This window comes from Mus musculus, chromosome 2 (genome assembly GCF_000001635.26).
Source record: "Mus musculus strain C57BL/6J chromosome 2, GRCm38.p6 C57BL/6J".
NCBI classification, from domain to species: Eukaryota; Metazoa; Chordata; class Mammalia; order Rodentia; family Muridae; genus Mus; species Mus musculus.
In genome coordinates, this window is record NC_000068.7 from 51,437,947 (window position 1) to 51,449,154 (window position 11,208).

The 11,208-nt window shown below is 42.2% G+C and overlaps 1 long non-coding RNA gene across 2 annotated transcripts; it reads left to right on the plus strand.

Annotated features, from left to right (window-relative positions):
* The first annotated feature begins 45 nt into the window (after window positions 1-45).
* Gm32434 lies at window positions 46-9,772 on the plus strand. Of its 2 annotated transcripts, XR_374359.3 has the most exons (5): window positions 46-120; window positions 227-369; window positions 688-743; window positions 7,198-7,242; window positions 9,465-9,772. It is a non-coding gene; the product is annotated as a predicted gene, 32434 (long non-coding RNA). The 2 variants fall into 2 exon arrangements; XR_003953828.1 differs by having other exon boundaries at window positions 46-369.
* The last annotated feature ends 1,436 nt before the right edge of the window (window positions 9,773-11,208 follow it).

An 11,208-nucleotide genomic window follows, 5' to 3' on the forward strand; every position in this document is an offset into this window, starting at 1 on the left:
CATCACAGAACATCTGCATCACACCCACTCCCACGTGATCGGCAAGTGCTGTGCGACAGAGAGAGGATGAAACACAACAAGGAGCGCAGGGCAGGGAGGATCTCCGTAGGGCTGAAGCCGGTGGGTCATGCTGCTTACTGTAGCTGGTTTTTGATTAGTCTGCGTTGCCCAGATGCTATTGCACTGGGTGGTAAAATGGCCTAGATTATTATCTCTGTGCCTCTAGGAGCTGGCACTTCACCTGCCTAACATGGAATGCTGCTTCTTAAATGGCGTTAGATTGGATTCTGGTGAATTAAGGACTGTTCACAAATCTGGAACAGAAACAAATGATCACTCCGTAACAAGAACTCCAAGGAACAAGTGATGGTAAGTCGGAGAGGGGAGGGTGGGACATTTTTCCCAACAGTCCAAGACAGATAATCCATTAAAGTCAAGTGGCTTGTGGCCAATGAGAGTTGTTAATACTACAGAGACTTGGCGAAACCATTTGTGGGTTTTCCATTTCAACACAGTATCTAACAAACATCAATTTACAGGCAACCTGGGCAGTGAGCAATAATTCCCCAAATGACCCGTCCCCAGCCCCCACCTCCCAAACACCTCCCACACATACACCCCATGCACACCCTGTGCCTTTGAGTGACCCCTTCCTTCCCAGCACTGAACTCTGTTTTTTCTGTTTAGCAATGAGTGCCCATCCTCTGCTCTTACCTCCGGGACCAGCAGCCAAGCAAACAACAGTAAGCGTCTATTTTAGTAGGATCAATACATTTCTAGATGTTGTGACTGCTGAGTGTGACCCCATGTTCTCAGGCATAGTGGAAGGGATTGCATCTCTGAGCAAGAGAACACACAATCACAGGACATCTTAGGAACCAAGGAACTGGACTTTTAAAAATGTAAACTCTATGTAGTTAGAATTTAATCCAGCTCAGGGGATGGCAATCTGACTCCTGATGTGTCTTCCCTTACCTCTAGATACTTAAGCAGAAAGCAGTCTTAAGGTAGGGTAACATGAAATCCATGTTAACCTCTCAAGACAATGATGTGAGAATTTCATCTTATCTTTAAGAAAATGACATGTAACCTTTCATATATGCTTCTCTATTAGATAGTAACAAAAATATAAATAACAGATTGTCCTAAAACCAACTGGAATAGACAGGATAAGGGAGTCTCAGTTTCACCTTTGCCCTTGACTTTGACCACACTTCCCTCTCCACCCACATACATGTTTCCCTGCCTTTTCTTCCTGCCTCTCTTTCTTACCTCACTTACCCCTGAACTGTGACTAACTGGCAAACCACAGGGCTTGCAGAAACAGCTCTCTAAAGTCCTGGTCTCACAGTTATTAGATGAGATTACTCCAGCAAACCTAAGCCATGGGCATGAAAACGAGAACAGCCTCCAACTGAAAGTTTCACAGCAATTACAGACAAATACTATGAACCTGGCCAAACCACAAAGATATATACCCCTGCCCTTCCTTACTGTGCAAAATGTCAAGCCAGCATCAATTGAGAAAGCTGCTTGGGCTTCAGGTCTCCCTTAGGATGCAACAACAGAATGGTCTTTAAGGCAGTGGTTCTCAACCTGTGAGTCAACCTTTGGGGGTCAAATGACCCTTTCACAGGGGTTGCATAAGAAAAGGGGTCAGAAAATACAGCCAGTTATATTATGATTCATAGTAGCAGCAAAATTACAGTTATGAAACAGCAATGAAACTAAATTTACGTATGAGAGTCATCACAACTTGGGGAACTGTATTAAAGAGTTGCAGTATTGGGAAGGTTGAGAACCACTGTTTTAAGGTATATTTTCACATTTTAATGCAAACATTATTCTTCATATATAAGCTTCTATCCATTGAGTAATACAAAAATTTATATACATAAACACATATCTTCATAAACATGTTTACACACACATACATGAATGCATGTTTTCTGTTACCATTAAAAAAATTCCCCAAGGCTGGGGACTTTGTAAAGAAAACAAGTTTTATTATCCAAGTGTTCTGGAAGTTGAGAGTATAACACCAGTCCATGTCCTGCCTGTAGTCATGTCCTGCCTGTAGTCATGTCCTGCCTGTAGTCATGTCCTGCCTGTAGTCATGTCCTGCCTGTAGTCATGTCCTGCCTGTAGTCATGTCCTGCCTGTAGTCATGTCCTGCCTGTAGTCATGTCCTACCTGTAGTCAGAGGCTGATGGAGTGCTTCGCAGTTTGGTAAATGGCTTGTGGCAGAACACACGCAGCAGGGAGAGATTGCATGGCAAGTCAGGAAGCCAGAGAGAAGCAAGGGTACTTCGTGACAGCCTTGTCTTGCAGAGACCAAATGTCGCCCCTTGAGGACCACATTAGTTACTACCGAGGCCAGTGCCCCATGACCTAACCACCTTCTGCTAAATACCACCTCTTACTATTCCTAACCCTCTCACACTGTCACACCTCATAGCAAGAAAACTGAGGAATACACTCAAATCAATAAAACATGTACAGATGTGCACACAACTATACGTGCATAAAGGAAAAGCTGACACTTAGGGCAGATTTTTAGACTTCTACTACACTCTTAATTGAAGTCAGGATTTCAGGCTGGACTGCAGCAGGGTTTGGCTGACATTTATACCATTCTCAAGCTGGCGATACACAAATTCTCCCTCTTCCACTTTTCCCTTGTGTCTCATTTGTTTTCATCATTTCCTGGCCTTGCTATGAACCCCCTTAATATCATTTACACCCAACCCCAAGTCTAACAGAGCCAAAAGCTCCGTTCTTAAAGAGAACACACAGCAGTCCACCGACTCCAGCTGATCATGGCCAAGTTGGAGGCAGAACCTGAGTTCTCTCCACTTTTATTGAGGTATAATTGACAAACAAAAATTGAGTAAGCTTAAGGTACAAAATATGATACTTTTACATAAATATAAAATTTCTGCCACAACCCAGTAGATTGAAACATCTGTTATCACACTTAGGCACCTGTGTGTGTTTGTGTGCGCACGCGTGTGTGTGTAGTAAGAACACTTCTTCTTTCTCAGAAAATTCAAACATTTCATAATCATGCTATATGATAGTTTTCCCAAATTTATACCTATTATGTAACCAAATTCACATACTTTCCTCAATATGGCATCATCTTTTCTCATTAAAACTGGCTGCTCGATTGGGAAAATTTATATAAATTCTAGAGTGTTGAAATGGAGACTCTGAAAGTCACTAGTCATTTATGCAGTGACACTTCCCCACACACAAATACGCAGCACACATTGCAAAGACGGTGAAATCCCCTCGGGCTTGGGCTTTCTGGGCTGTGCGTACAGAACAGAGCTCCTAGTCTCTCCTTTAACATGGCTTGTATTTTAGAACCTTGGTCTCGTTCTATCAGTGCTGGGAATTCTATAAGAAGTCATGGCGGCCAATAGGAGCAAACAGCTACCTGCTATTGACAGCAGAATCTCAACGGTTCCAATTTTCTCCCTAAGCTGTACAAAGTTCAGTTTTCATAGAAAATTTCTGAGAATCTTCAGAGACACTTATATTCAATGGTCCTTGCTCACCGCACTAACCAACCTACCTGGGATGTTTCCATAGCAACTCCTGACATTTCTGCTTGAGCATAAACCCTGCTCCATCACTCTTGCCATTGAAACAGAATGCCTTCCCTGGAGTCTCACACTGGAATCCTGTGAATCCTGTGGAGACAACAGTCCCTCTGTGTTGCTCACAGTCTCTTCCCGAGCCTGCAGCAAAGTCACCTGGCCCTGAGTTGTTAACACAGGATGGGTCTTGCAATACACGCATTCTCATTTCTTCTACCTAAAGACAAAATGCACAGGCAGAATGGTTGCATCAGAATAAGATGAGATAAGGCACAACCAGGAAACAAGAACCATCACTGCCTTCCAACATGCAGACTCTGTCAGTGAGCCTGAAGCTCTCTCGAGGCCACCTTTGTCTTTTCCTTCAATCTGACTGACATAGTCTCTTCTGATATGTGTGTGTGTGTGTGTGTGTGTGTGTGTGTGTATGTGTGTGTGTGTGTGATGAACTTCCCACTTGAATGGAGTCAAGCTTACTGTAGTCAGACATCTCTTTACTTAACCTTGTTCAGTTACATCACCAACAGCTGTCATGTTGCAATGCCTAATCTTACACTTACCTATCCAACCATTCCTTCCATTCATAGCTGTTTGAAGCTTAACATCCTAAACCCAAACCACATCATTCATTCCATCATCCTGACCCAAACAAACACCCTCTTCATCAGTCTCGGTTTCTGTTAATGACCTCCTTCTGGTTTTCTCAGGCTAAAGGCCTCGGGGTTATTCTTGCATATTTCCTCGACCTCTCTTTCTAATTCTTCAACTCTCTGACCAACTAACTCTTCCTTCAGGACACATCCAGAAGTTCTGTAAGCACACCTCATGCCTTTTTTTAAGCACTGTCCAGTACACATCACTACCCTTTCTTGCCTGCCTCTTCAGTAGGGTCTAACTGTCTCTGTGCATGTCAACACATCAGCCAAGAAAATTCTGTTAAAACACGAACCGTGCAAGGGTCTCTCTCAGAAACCTTGGAAAACTCAGTGACTTATAAAAGGCCTTTCTTCATAGTGGTACCAAACTCGCTAACCTCTAACTTTGGCCCTTTGTGTCTCATTGAGTTCTGAAGTGCAGTAGACATATTTCAGGCTCATTCCCCTGAGATTTTATCCCTGCACATATCTGCACACCAGACATCCTTACTGCCTTCAATACACCATGTTAGAAAAGAAGAAAAGCAAAGTCAGGCTATTACTAAATATTATTCCCATAAGCAGGTAAATAAATACCAGTTGTTTCCCTTCTAATTACCAGTTAAAATGTTTTAGCATTTCATGGGGCTCGAACAATGGCTCAGTGGTTAAAAGCACTAACTGCTTATCAGGAGGATTTTGATTCAATTCCCAGCACCTACAAGGCAGGCAGCTCACAGACATCTGTGACTCCATTGTCAGACAACATGCTACGTTCATCTTGCCTCCAAAGATGCTACACAGGAGTACATTCAAGCAAAATTAATAAAACTATTTTTTAAAGAAATAGTTTAGCATTTCCGGATAAGAAAGAGATTACTTTTAGAAGTCTAACAACACAGACCAGAGGCATATTTAATTTTTCTTTTGTGATGGCATGGAAATTAGTCCACTCCTCTCTCCTTTTCTAAATGTCTGAGCTGATGAAACAGCCTCAGGTTATCTTGTCAGATGCCCTCTCTACAGAGGCAGAATCTCACCCAGCTGCCTTGGCTGCTCAGAGGCCTCTCTGCTGGGACCACCCCTACACAAAGCTGATGCTATCAATGTTCTTCTCGTGCTCTGTGGCCTAGAAGCCGCTGTGCCTCTTCCCCCACGTCCTCTTGGATCTCTCCTGCACAAACTCAGCTCTCATTCACACACCCCAGGTTCCTGGTTTATACTTAACACACTGCTCTGGTGTGTGTGTGTGTGTGTGTGTGTGTGTTGTTGTTGTTGTTGTTGTTGTTGTTGTTGTTGTTGTTATGTGACCCATGCCTCCTAAAGACTGTATGCTTCTTAATATTACAAACCACATTTTATTATTTGGTTTCTCACAGTGCTTATCAGTGTCTCACTGAAAACAAGAATTCCATAAAATGATCATTTGGTAACTGGTAGAAATGCAATGTGTAACAATCAAATTAAGACGTGAACTTAAATTGTTCTGGTTGACTTCCCATTGTTTTGGTTAATTCAACCTATTTCAGTACAGTGACATTGTTATCTAACATTGATACTGGTGACAATATTGTGAGGACCGCCACCAATCATTTCTAGATTATTATCTAAAATAAATTTTTATTATTAAAACTACCTGCAACTAAGCTTTCCCTGAGCTTATTGCACTCAGGTGTGGCTGCATTGCTTGAATGCATAGCAGACACAATGAATACCTGCTTGTATATATTGGGTGTGTATTCATATGCACAAACACCCAGCTGTGACCATCCTCTTAGCAATGAAACTCACATATAAGTATGATTTACATTATCTCTTAGGTTAGACAGGGTTGGAGCTTATACAAGCATCACATGACTCTCACACGGGACTATAGACCAATGAAGAGAGTAACTGATAGAGAGTCCCTGGGCATTGCTAGGGACTAGAATACTTTGAAGTATTTCAGCAAGAATGTATTGACCTCCTTGGGGAAAAGGATTATGTGTGGCAATCAGACATGATTATCTAATGGTGAAGATCAAAGGGCATTGACTGAAATCTGCAGTTGCCATAGCTACTGAGCCCCAAGACTTTACTATATTCTCTTATTACAAGCGTGAGATTTACAGTTAAGACCTGCGTTTTTGACAAGAGAGGTTATCTGTTCACTAAATAGGGGAGTTTACTAGAATGATTTCCAGCCCACATTGTTTTGCCAAATTGAATCTGATTCGATGAAATTAAAATGCAATGTTCTCAAGGCACACTTCATAACTTACTCTAACTCTGTCAATCTTTTTAAGAAGGGAAAAAATACCTTAAGAGCAAGATAGGTCTTAGAGGATAAGACTCTCATACGGCATTTTAAAGCGAGCAGCTTCTCAGTTGACTGCAGCTCTGAAACAGACATTCAGCAGTGAGCCTGACACGACACGGCAGCCCCAGCCGCAGCTCTAATATTCTCTCCCACGAAGTAGTATGATATGTTCCCCCCTGGTGAGAATCCACAGTGTGGATTGAATCCCCAAACCTCAATCATCAAAGCATGCCTGGTTATCTAAAGCTAGTTTCTGAAGGTTTCCTTCAAATATGGATTTTTAAAACGTAATCCAGCTTTTGGCTGACTTCCCTAAAAACTGATCATGGTTCTCAGTCTCTTACTGTGAAACAAGTTCACCACGCCCCAGTTGCCCACTTATCTGGGCTGTGTGAGACAGACTGAAGTAACAGGAGGCCCCCCACATTACCCATACACAAGCATCAAGGGACAAAAGAAGTCCACAGCTGTTGTAAGCTGGTTCCCCAAGGGTGAGGAAAGATACTAGGGCAGAGGCAATCCTGATTACTCATGCTCCACTTGTATCAAAACTGAGAGACCTGGAAAAGCAGCCCACCCTGCTTTATATACTGTAGGGATGATGGAAAATGCAGTGATAAAATTAAGAAAATGACAGTGGGGATTTCCCTGCCCACAGCTCTGCCTGTACCCCTGCAAGCTTACTGGAGCCAGGGACAACCAGGTAAGACCCCTATATCCAAATTCTCTGGCTTCTGTGTCCCATCCTGGTCCATCCCATCCCTGCTATTCCCATTCCCACGTCCAAGCCTAGCAGTGGTGAGCACTACCCTGCCAACTGTGGGCTCCATTTTCCAGCCAACAACTCTACTTTCCCTCCCAGAGGCTTGTTGCCATCGAGGGCTAACACCTCTGCCTATACCCCAGGAGGCCTGGTGGCACTAGGGATACCATTGGCCTGCTTCTATCAGGAACTACAAGCCCACTGCTCTACCTGCATAACTGGAGGCGTGCTGCCATGAGGTGCTACCAAGGCTGCAAGCACCAGGAACAATTGGATGGCTAAAGGCCAGCATAAGAACAACAAAGGAAAAAAATCCACCAAAATGACATCTCAATTCCGAATATCTGTGCCATAGATGCAAGGGCACCCATATTCATAAAGAAACATTACTAAAGCTTAAATCACATATCAAATCACATGGGTTAATAGTTGGAGACTTCAACACTGTGCTCTCACCAAATGGACAGGTCATCCAGAAAGAAATTAAACAGAGAAATAATGAAAGGAACAGACATTATGCATCAAATGGACCTAACAGATATTTATAGAACATTTCACTCCAACACAAAAGAATATCCCTGTCTCTTCAATATAGTACTTGAAGTTCTACCCAGTTCAATAAGACAACTAAAGGAGATCAGGGGTGTACAAATTGGAAAGAAAAAAGTCAAAGTATTGCTATTCATAGATGATAGTATACATGAGTGACCCCAAAAATTCTACCAGAAAACTCCTACAGGTGATAAACATCTTCAGCAAAGTGGCTGGATATAAATTAACTCAAAAAGTCAGTGGCCCTCCTTTATAAAAATGATAAATGGGCTGAGAAAGAGATTAAGAAAGCAAATCTTTCACAATATAAATTATCTTGGTATAACTCTAACTAAGCAAGTGAAAGACAAGAACATCAAGTCTCCAAAGAAAGGAATTGAAGAATATACCAGAAGACAGAACTCCCATGCTCATAGATAAGTAGGATTAACATAGTGAAAATGGCTATCTTACCTAAAGCAATCTACAAAGTCAGTGCAATTCCCATCAAAATTTTAACTCGATTCTTTACAGACCTTGAAAGAGAAATTCTCAACTTTATATGGAAAGGCAAAACAAAACTAAACAAAACAGAATATTTCTAAAAATCCTGTACAATAAAAGAATTTCTGGATATTTCACTATCCATGATTTTAAGCTATACTACAGAGCAATAGTAATAAAAACTACATGGTATTGACATAAAAACAGATAGGTTGGTGAATGAAAGAATCAAACACCCCAAAATTAACTGTTACATCTACCAACATTTGATTTTTGACAAAGAAGCCAAAACCATACAGTGGAAAAAAAGAAAACATCTTCAACAAATGGTGCTGGTCTAACTGGATGTTTGCATGTAGAAGAATGCAAATACATCCATATTTATTACCCTGCAACAAACTCAAGTACAAGTGAATCAAAGATCTCAACATAAAGCCAGATACACCAAATCTAATAGGAGAGAAACTGGGAAAATAGCCTTAGAGACAACTTCCAGAACAGAATACCAACAGCTCAGACACTGAGATGAACAAATAATAAATGGGAACTCATGAAAATGAAAAGCTTCTGTAAGGCAAGCCATAAAGTACAGAATAACCATGCTACAATCCACAGACCCAAAGAAGCTAAGTAACAACGAGGGCCCAAGGGAGGATGCTTGAATCTCACTCTGAAAGGGAAATAAAATATGCATTGAGGTAGTCGGAAGGAACTGGGTGGAAGAGGAAGTAGGGAGGAGAATGGGGGTGGGAATCAGGTGTGGGGCAGCAAGAGGGTTGGTAGAGAGAAGGTAAATCAGTGGAGGTGAATCTCTGGAATGACCCATCATCCTGGGGTAAGGGAAGGCTCTGAGAGTCTGTGGGTGTAACCTTAGCTGAGACTCCTAGTAGCAGGGTATATGTGACCATCTCCTGTAGCCAAGTGAAACTTTCAGTGGAAGAAGGAGGACACCAACCTACCCAAGAAATCTATGACCCCAAATTTGTCCTGCCTACAAGATATGCAGAAATAAAGGAGCAGAGATTGAGGGGATGGCCAACCAATGACTGACTAACCCAAGTTTAGATGCATCCCATGAGACAGAGCCAACCACTGATACTATTCATGATATTCTGTTATGCTTGCAGACAGGAGTCTAACAAAGCTGTCCTCTCAGAAGCTTCATCCCGCAGCTGATGAAACCAGATACAGAGACCCACAGCCAAACAAAAGGAGGAGCTCTGGGAGTCTTGTGGAAGAGTGGGAAGAAGTATTAAGGGAGACAGAGAGGTCAAGAACACCATAAGAATACCTAAAGAGTGAACTAACCTGGGCCAATGGGGATGTCACAGGGACTGAACCACTAACCAAAGAGCATGCGTGGGTTACTCCTATGTAGCACACGCGGAGCAGATGTGCAGCTTGTTCTTCATGTGGGTCCTCTAACAATTGGAGCAGGTTGACTCTGACTCTTTTGCCTGCCCTTGGATCCCTTTTCCCTTGCTGAACTACCTTGTTAGGTCTCAGTGGGAGTCCTGCTGGGATTTGATGTCCCAGGGTAACCTGATACCCGTGGGAGGGCACTTCTCTTCTCAGAGGAGAAGTTTGGGAAATTGGTGCAGAGGGTGTGAGGGTGGGACTGGGATAAGAAAAGAGTTAGGGGCTTTGATCAGGATATAAAATAAATAAATAAATAAATAAATAAATAAATAAATAAATAAATAAATAAATAAATATAAATCGCTACATCCACTCCAGTAGTGACTCGTGTGACAGGCCTAGAAGCCTGGAAGCAGTCCCGAGGCAAAGAGTTTCATGGAAACTTAGCCTCCTGGAACCTTGGCATTCCCATAGCTCCAAACCTTAATGCCTTTAAGGATTGACTTTGACGTATAGCTAAACCTCCACCGGAGTTCCAATGTCCTAGGAAGTCCTTGAGCCGACCCTGAACTTGGAATTCAGTAAGAAGGTTACCTATTCAGTAACATTCAAATTTATCTCTAGTAGAGACAGAGAAAGTAATCAGGCATTACAATTTACTTGAATGGACCTAGGAAGCTCAGGGCTAGTCTACACAGTACTTAGAACAATAGCAGAGTCACTTCCATACACTGGAATACACAATGACCTAGGAAATAGGTGGGTTGTGGTTTTAGGAGGAACTGTAGTATTATTCAGGAAAGGGTTAGTAGAATGGAATTCCCCTGATGCATGCTTTTCACTAGGCCCAGAGGAATAGCATTATCAGGTATTTACTAAAGGACCCCTGGTGGTGGGTGTAACAATAGACTAGCATTGCATCACAGCATTCACCTGGCTCCTGTTTCTAGCTGATCTTAATTAAGGGTTGTTCCTATTCTCAGTTGTAAACACAGCCTGGCTCACCCTAGCTTTTTATGTATGCATTTTCTTTGTTTTGTGTTGATTTACCTTGGCGGATGTATTCGCCTAGCTTTCTTGTTTTTCTTCTGTAATAAAAGTCTGGTGCTTGTTTGGAAAAAATACATTCAGATACACACTCGCTCTGTGTCTGTTTGTCACTTATGTGCACCAACTCCTTGCTCGCCTGTAACTGGAACCCCGAGTTTTCCTGCGGATTGAGGACCCTACGGAGGTCTGTCTACAGCAATAAATAAATGGAAGGAAAGAAAATAAGGCATCTCCACACTCAGAAACTTTTGCCTCCAAAAGATTGCTGATGAAAGGAAGCCATTTTCTTCAGTAGTGTAGCTACTGGTTCTGATACAGACAAAACTCAGGATCCCCCTTAGAGGTCTTAGTCTCATTGATAAAAGTTTAAAAATAGACACAAGCAGAAGCTCAACAAAATTTTTCTTAGAGCTTAATAGAAAATCGTCTAAGAAACACAAAATGCTTGGTGAGGTCAGATGG